Below are 8,512 nucleotides of genomic sequence, written 5' to 3'. Positions count from 1 at the left end.
GAGGGCCATTCCCAGAGTCACGTAGCAACGAAAAAGTAAGCTCCGCCCACTTGTGGTCACATGACTGAATCCCATGACAGAAACAGCGGCCTCCAAGTGGCTGTCTTTCCCTGTCACTCATTCTCATCCTCTTTCAGCTTTGCCCTGAAAGGGTGAGTGGAGAGGAATATGGACATCATCCTCTTATATATAAGTTTGCGTTCCAGGAAGTAAATTGTTTATATTTAATTATCTGTGCTATTCAAAGTAAGGGGGAATGTATCGTGATAAAGGAACTGCCACAGGAAATTAATATAACAACCAAACATGTGTCCACAAGCGGTTACCTTGTGTGGTTGTCTATCACACAGCATCATTTGTCACCGTGGCTACCACATGCCAGTACTATTACCCATGACTAGTGACGATGTTACTGTTGCCAGAGATGTGACTACAATAACACAACACTGATGGACTTTTTAAATTCAAGCTACAGTGTCTCACTGTTTGCTGATATGAAATATACAGACTGCCTTCAGTTTCTGCCTCACCAGCCACAGACTGAAAACACACCTGTTTACACTGCATCTTGGCTCAACAAACCATGACAATTTATAGTGGGTTTACTGCCACGTGGTGTGCACCATTAACACTATTCCCAGAAAACCCATTATCAACTCTACTCTAAAATCCATTTGCTATATGTGCTCGGTCTCCCTTTCATACCTATTATGATACTTAATCTTATGATCTAGGTTTATGTAGTGGCTAATATGATAGATTGTGACACTGACAACTTGATACCATATTTTTCTCTTTGCCTAAACCTTAATTCTGTTTTATAAGTTGCTCTGTATAAGAGGGTCTGCTAAATTTCAAGAAGGTATTGCAATGTACCTATATTAGATATGCCACATGCCATTGTGTGCAAATTTCCACCCTGGAAGAACTAAAGGAGAGCCCCACAAGCTTAAGATGTGACTCTGTTGCTTGCAACTTCCATCTGAAAGTGATTATTTTCCATGTTGCTGCACAGCTGCTCAGTGAGCTGGTCCAGAAATAACCAGTGGAGAGGCCATTTGGCATGGTGCATTTTATCTGCACAGGAAGTGGTTCCATTATTGGTTACAGAAAAATAATAATAGTTTTTCTTTTTTTTGTCTTTTCTGAGAATTCAATTTTTGGAGGTACACGTTTTTCAAATGAAACAGACAATGTGCCCCCCTGTTTTAGCATTGATGCTATCAGTGCTATGCCTTGGGGAACAAATGTCATGACCACAACATTCACACTGGGTGGCCACTGGTTTACCGGAGTAGCACTGCCTGACCCTGAAACTTACTCCAAGGGAGAGAAATGAAAGGATTTGGGTCCCATGGTAGAGGCTACCCCACCAGAGGCACAGCTATCTGATTCAGAGCCAGATAGGCCTTGCCCCTTCAGTAACACCAAAGATGTTTATTGACTGATCTAAGACACAGTCTGCAAGTAAGAGCTCATAATCAAATTTTAACATTCAGAAGCTGGAACTAATTCAGATCAGACCAGAAACCATCACGAGGCTCATGCGTTGAAGCTAAACTATTACTGTGTTGCTGTCTTTTCTGCAGGTTCAGTGAAAAAAATAGTTACTTTAAAATATAATAATAATAAAAGGAATTACTGGGGGGAAGTACTTGCCACCACAATATTATACATGAATTTGTATCATTCTTTGATGGGGAATTTATTGCTATTGCAGGACCAGGCTGAATTGATTATTCAAACATAAGATGTTGACTAAACTTGCCCAAAGCACACAGAATGCATTCTAAAAAGACAAATACACTCTCTGTCTCTCTCACACAGACATAATCATTCCCAGACAGTTCCTACCCTCTTCTTTCTGAGATCTAACCTCTACCACACAGCTGGGCAGATGGAGAAGGACAGAGTCGGGGGAGTGGCTGGGACGGGGAGGCCTGGTTTCGTAAAATGGGGAGGGGGGATAGGGGTGTGTGTGTGGGGGGGTGGGGTGGTGGCACAGGATGTAATGGTGGGGGTGAGGGGTTTCCCTTAGGCACATTAATCAGTGCAGAAAATAAACACAGTGCATGCACAGTGAAGATAGATGATTTACTCAATCTCTGCAGAAGGCAGCTTCACCCAAACACATTAATCTCACAAAGGAACATTTCTGTGCAATTCATTGACATCCCAGAATCATTATTTAATTGCACAAGTTTCAGGCATATCAGATCCCCTTGCTTGTGTGAAATATCAGTTTACCTCTGCTTCAAGCTGTTACAGAAGTAGACCATGAAACTACTTTTGGAATGGAAATTAATGCAGCTGAAATCCAATTAAATGGAATTAAAATGCCATACCAGTGTGATGTAAGCATAAACATGATATAACTAAATGACAATATGTCAGATTAATTTAGTCTGTGGAACAGTTTGTTGACATTTTTGGTTTTGTTTACTTTACCTACAGCATTGTCAACAATGCAAATTGGCAGAATGTTTTTAAATTTTTTTTAAGTTTGTTTGTTTTCTAAGGAAAGAAAATGGATCAATGTGTCTTCAATTAAAAAAGGCAATTAAATTGCAAAAAGATCTAAAGTGTAGTTTAGGTCCCCAAAATAGCAATACGTTATACTAAACTAAAAACAAAACAAATATGAGAGCTAACGTTAAAGCAAAAATGAGCATCTAACTACTTTATAAACTGAAACCACTGAAGTTGCATTCAGAGGCAAAAATTTGAAAATGTTAAAAGCGGTGAAATATCTCTCTAAATTCCAAGGTCACAATCTTCACTTTGCATACAATAGCAGCCAATTTAACATGTCAGCAATGATGACAATAGGTTTCACTGATTGTGTGCTTCGTCAGGTTAAAAAAAATGGATCGCTTTGATAGATGAAAATGTTATAGAAATATTATCACAGCTGTGGAGACGGCCTTGTTTTCACTCTGATGAGCTGCATCGATCACAATAACAAGGGAAGCACCAGAGAGGACTCCCATGGACATTCCTGTAATAATAATAATATATTCCGTCGGAGCTCCAGGTCTGTAATAGCAATGTGCTTTCCTGTACTTGTTGGTATAACCCCATTACCGCCTGCTGTTCTCTATTCACAGGCATTAATAACTCAGGAATTTCACTCAGTAGACCTTTGGTCTTAAAGAAGCATTTGCCCCCTAGAACACCAAAAATGAAGGAGTCACTTCTGGCTCTGAAACAATTACTCAACTTTGTTTCACAGTTCAGACCGCCATCAGAAAGTAATGGCAACAGGTGAATCCAAGTTTCATTAAAGCAGTGAATGAATCCTAATGAGTCTTTTTCCCAGAGGGACTTCACCCTCCAAGACAAGAGTTTATTTCATCCTCTGTGTTTGTGCAAGCTATCAATCAAGCACAGTCACACAGGCAGAAACAAACAGCCAGATGTCAGATTTTAGCAAGGGCACATTTGTTTCAGTAACATGATATATCATTCTGTTTAAATTGGTCCTGCAGAATTACCTGAAACTAATACACAGCTATGCAGTCGTCAAGATAACAGTAAAATTATTGTTTAGTTTGAAGAAGGCTGGCCTGTGAGCTGTGGACTAATTCTTGCAGTCTGAAGGTTTGAGGTTTTAGCTGAGCCAGCAGGTAAGGCTTGCAAAAAAAGTCCACAGAACAGAGGAGCTCAATTAATATGTTTCATAAATTTTCAATGAATGCAGGCAGAGGATAAAGACGTTTAATAATGTTTTATAACTTGCGCTAATGAACGCATGCTAATCAACCCATGTGGTGAACATCAAAGTTGAAGGAAACATTGTGTGCAGTCAGAGATGATAAAAAGGGAATACAATGTTCTGTAACACCGGGAAGGAAAATTCATGTGAGGGCCAGCTGCTGTGAAGAGTTTTTCGACGTGTGTTAAAACACCCTAAAGAACCAGCAGAACAGTGAAAACAAAAGAGGTGGGAAAATGGTGTCAAGATATAAGGTACAAACGGTATGGCAATGTGATAAAAAGGTGCAGAGGTATGGTAAAATAATAGAGTGCTAATACACTTTATGTGTATTAGCATGCCTCATGATTGATTTACATGATTAGCTGTGACCACTCAACTTTAGATGTAGTGGAGAGCAGTTGAGATTGCCATGGATGTCTGGGCAGCTGCATGTTACAAAATAAAATATCAGTTGTTGATAATGTGATTTATGCGTAATTACCAAATCACCTTAAAAGCTGAAGAGTAAACTCAGAAGCTCACATAATATTTATTCAAAAGAGCCTGCCAATCAGAATTTGGTTTACAGATGAATAAATTAATTATATGTTCAATCATTTAGACTGAAGTAGAATAATGCAACATAAAATGAGATGGTGTGAGGATCTTCCTGACATGATGAGGACTACAAATCCTTTTTCTCTTTTTGACATTATATTTTCTGTTTACCTGGATTGTGTGGTGTAGTGCTCAGCACTCAACACTAGCACGCCGTGCACATACTAAGCCCAGGTGCTCCAGACCAGCGCGAGTTGAAGGCCTCTGGATGATCGGACGAGGCCGAAACAGCCCCGAGCCAGCCTTGTTTCACCAGCTCTCTGGCACGGCGTCTGAGGCGAGGGAAGATAATCACTTTCAGACGGAAGCTGAGTGGCTGCCGTGCAGATGATGTCCGCTTTGATTTGCTCTGGAAGGACGGCTCGTCTTCTCCCTCACTGTGATTGGGAGGTCGCTGGCAGCAGGCTCAGAGAAGAGGAGAAGGAGAAGATGGGTCTTTACATGCGCTTGCTTCACTAAATCTGCTCGTTTTCAGCTTAACTAAAAGTTGTTATGGCAACTACAATTCAGGTTTTATTCAGAAAACATAAATTTTATTGTTAGAAACAAGTACATTTTCTGAATTAATGAATGTTAGTTGCCATAATTTGAACTCAAAATGTTTTAATTTAAGTTAGCTGAAAACAAAAATATTTAGTGAAGGAAGTTGCTTTGAAATATTGAGTATTCTGAATATTGTTTTACAGTGTGGGACAATGTCTTGTAACAGTTTCACACACACAATTTGGGGATGACACGAAATATTGAACATGGGTTCATCCTGCGTTTGACCCATTCACACCTCACTATGGTCATGAGTAAGTACCGCCATTCACACAAGACGTGAAACGTTTTAGATAACGCATTATGTGTTTTTTAAATATTCACTCTTACATATTTACTCGTGACAACTGAGTCATCCTCTTCTTGTGTGAATCTAGCTGTGAATCTAGACAGCAAAAAATAAACATAAATCCGGAGGAGTTCGGTTCTAATACATATGTACATAAATAAGGTTTCCATCATTCATATGAAAGTTCTGTGCCATTATTCATTGAGATCAGTTTAGGCTAGTAAAACACAACAAAATCAAGATTCAGTCAGCTAACCATGCTGTTTAGAGTCATACCAAAGCCAAGCCATGTAAATCCCAGGTCATGAGCAGGGTCATGGACCCGGGTCAGATAACGCGGGTTGACCCTTTCACAACAAAAGCAAACATGGGATTTACCCAGGTCATTGCATGGGTGTGTGGGAATTTTTGTGAGGAGACCTCTGTTCCCCTGTCCTGAGTGACCAAAAGTGAATTGTTCAGTGTACAAGGCCTGACTGGTAAGTTTTTCAAACATTTTGCAAAGTCATAAAATCTTTTTAAAATCTTTAAAGTTGTAGTTAAATGGGTAAAAAAGCAAAGTTAGAGATAAATGTTCATTGGATTAAGGCCAATATCGTACTAGTATCCAACCAACAATAAAGTGTTTCATAATTATGTGGAAGAACTCTTACGTTGTAGGCAAAAGGATATTTGTTCCTTAGTCTTCTAATAAATTTTACTGTGGGCTAATGTAAGGTATAACAACTAAAATTTCTACAAGGTAGTAAGGTAGTAAAGTCACTTGTACAATCCTGTGTATATAGAACTAGATACTATTGTTTAAGGATTAAAAGAACTGAATAATTTTGCAGCTGAACAAGCTGTTTGTTTTACAGGATGTAGAGAAACCTGAAGTGTTTGGCCATATGTCACAACTTAATTGCATTGCCAAAGACACCACTATCTGAGCTAATGCCTAGGAAAGTGCCTTTGAGAATCCAAGCAGTTCGATGCTGACTCATCCTGCATAGGTTTCTAGAATATTCCAGATAAACAAAGCGTCACACAAGCACAGCCAAATTGGTCAGAAGCTTTTCCAGCATTACCAAAATGTTTTAAGTGTCGAGAGAAGCCAGATAATGCTGTGAGTTGCAGCAGTCTTTCAGTAATTTAACAAATTAATGGCTCTCATCGCCCAGAGTTCTGATCCTCATTTATTTCTGGGAAACTGAGAAACAGCTAGTACGTATTCCTTAATTTATTGTCTGCAGTCATTCTGTATTGTCCAATGTGAAGATTGGAAAGAGGAATGGTTCTGACCAGGGGTCACACCTCATCCCTCAAATGAGTTGTCCGGTCATTTGCGAGTGGCCATACAGACAGAAAAACAAACCTTTCATGACCTTCGTCACATTTTGTGTGCTCAGTAAGAACAAACAGCTTCCTCAACATGTATAACATCTAGCAAAAGACAATGTTTGCGTCATGTTCTCTCTATGTTAGAAGCCAACTAAAGACGACACAGCAGTAAATCTACAGGCAAACTTGTATGCTTTCCCAAGATCACAAAATATTATGTTTTATATGACAGTGGCAATTATTTTCCTTATCTTTGATCATGGAAGTCCAGTTTGGAAATTTATGTTTCGTTCACCACAAAAAATAGAAAATGTAAAAAATATATAGGGCATTGACTGCATGGGAGGAAGTTGGACAGCGTGCAGCAAGAGTGGTGAGTACACAGATCCTCCCATAAAGGGTTCAAAGCTAATTTTAGCTTCCTTTAAGAAAATAGTTCCAGAAACTCTCCGCGTGTCTCTATGCGAGTCTCAACCGGCATTCCACAGCCAATGATGCCGCCAATGTGCAGCCATTTCCCAGTGTCAGAGCAACAGTCTCAGTGAAAATGAAACTGGCCTCTGACTTCTTTTTTCATTCTTTTCAGCAAGTGTCCCAGTTAGGAAATCGCTTCCATCCTACCGAGGCCGGGTTTAAATTTCCCACAGGGGATGCGCTAATATACTGGCAGCACATTTCCACAGACACCATCAGAGAACAAGAAGATGAATTAGCAGGCAGCCTGCCATCTTTCAGTTCAGACGGAATGACATTAATACGTTATTAAGACCAAAACAATAACACAACAACAACATGAAAGTCAAAACAACAGGGACCAGGTAAAGGTTTCATCATTTATATATTTATGCATTTATTAACAAAGCCTAACTACCTCTCCACAGCGAAAGTGGTATAGAAACTGTGAACTACCAAGGGACTTTGAAAACAGATTCCATCAGCAAGTCACGTTCCGTTTAATAAAATATCAAACACTGTTGACCATGACTAATTCAAGAGTTATGACATTTATGCCTTCCATTACAGAAAACACAATCCTTTAAATTTAATTGACAATAAATATTAGCATTAGCTAATTAGGTCATGTTGTCTAAGTAGTTAGCAAGAAGAACTTACATTGTTATTAAGCAAGTATTACATTGTTATTAAGCGAGTATCTACTGCATATAAAGTGTCCTGTATATAATAAATGTATTGTTATATGTTTTATTTGTACCTAATGTATACCAGAACAAAAGATACCAAAGATTTCAGACATGTAATTTGACAAAACTGTGCTCAAATACTAAAAATAATTACATTTTGGAATTAATGCCTGAATGATTAGTACAATAAATACCTCTTATGATCCATTATGGAGAAATATCCATTATGGAGAAAATACATTATTTTGTCCAGGCAATTTAATTATAATCTTGACATCAAGCATTTGATAACATTTAAGTTATCTTCTCCCACATTATTATTATTATTATTATTATTATTATTATTATTATTATTATTATTATTATTATTATTATTACTATTACTATTATTATTATTGCCTTTAAAGAATGCCAGGGTTCCTTATGATAAAAAACAGCAATATTCCAGCTGTTTGTAATCAATATTACATAATTGTGCACTCCTGTATTTTTAAGTACACACTTGTATAATGTAATGTGTGTAATTATTCACAATAACAGTTTGCATTATCTGATTAAAATATGCCAGTGCTATGCATATGGTGTCCATTTTTTTCAGATTGATACATAGTTTCTATGTCACTGGCTGCTTTGTGAATAAGGTCTTGTTATTTGTATTGCTCCTGTGGCAGTAACCAGAACAGCGTCCCAGTCCTTCTGGAGAAGAGAGTCAAATAACAGAAAAATATTATCGAATAATAACAAATACTGAATACACTGAATAATAATAAATAATGAATAAACTCAATCAGCCTGAGTGTTCGGGTCATGACTGACTGACCTGTCATAGTGCATTTGAAATGTATTAACTATCATTGATTTCACAGTTAGGACTGTGACATTCTATGTAAGTATTTTCCTGTG

Source organism: Anguilla anguilla, chromosome 5 (assembly GCF_013347855.1).
Source record: "Anguilla anguilla isolate fAngAng1 chromosome 5, fAngAng1.pri, whole genome shotgun sequence".
NCBI classification, from domain to species: Eukaryota; Metazoa; Chordata; class Actinopteri; order Anguilliformes; family Anguillidae; genus Anguilla; species Anguilla anguilla.
The sequence above is the reverse complement of the archived record's forward strand: the minus strand, read 5'-3'. Positions refer to the sequence as shown.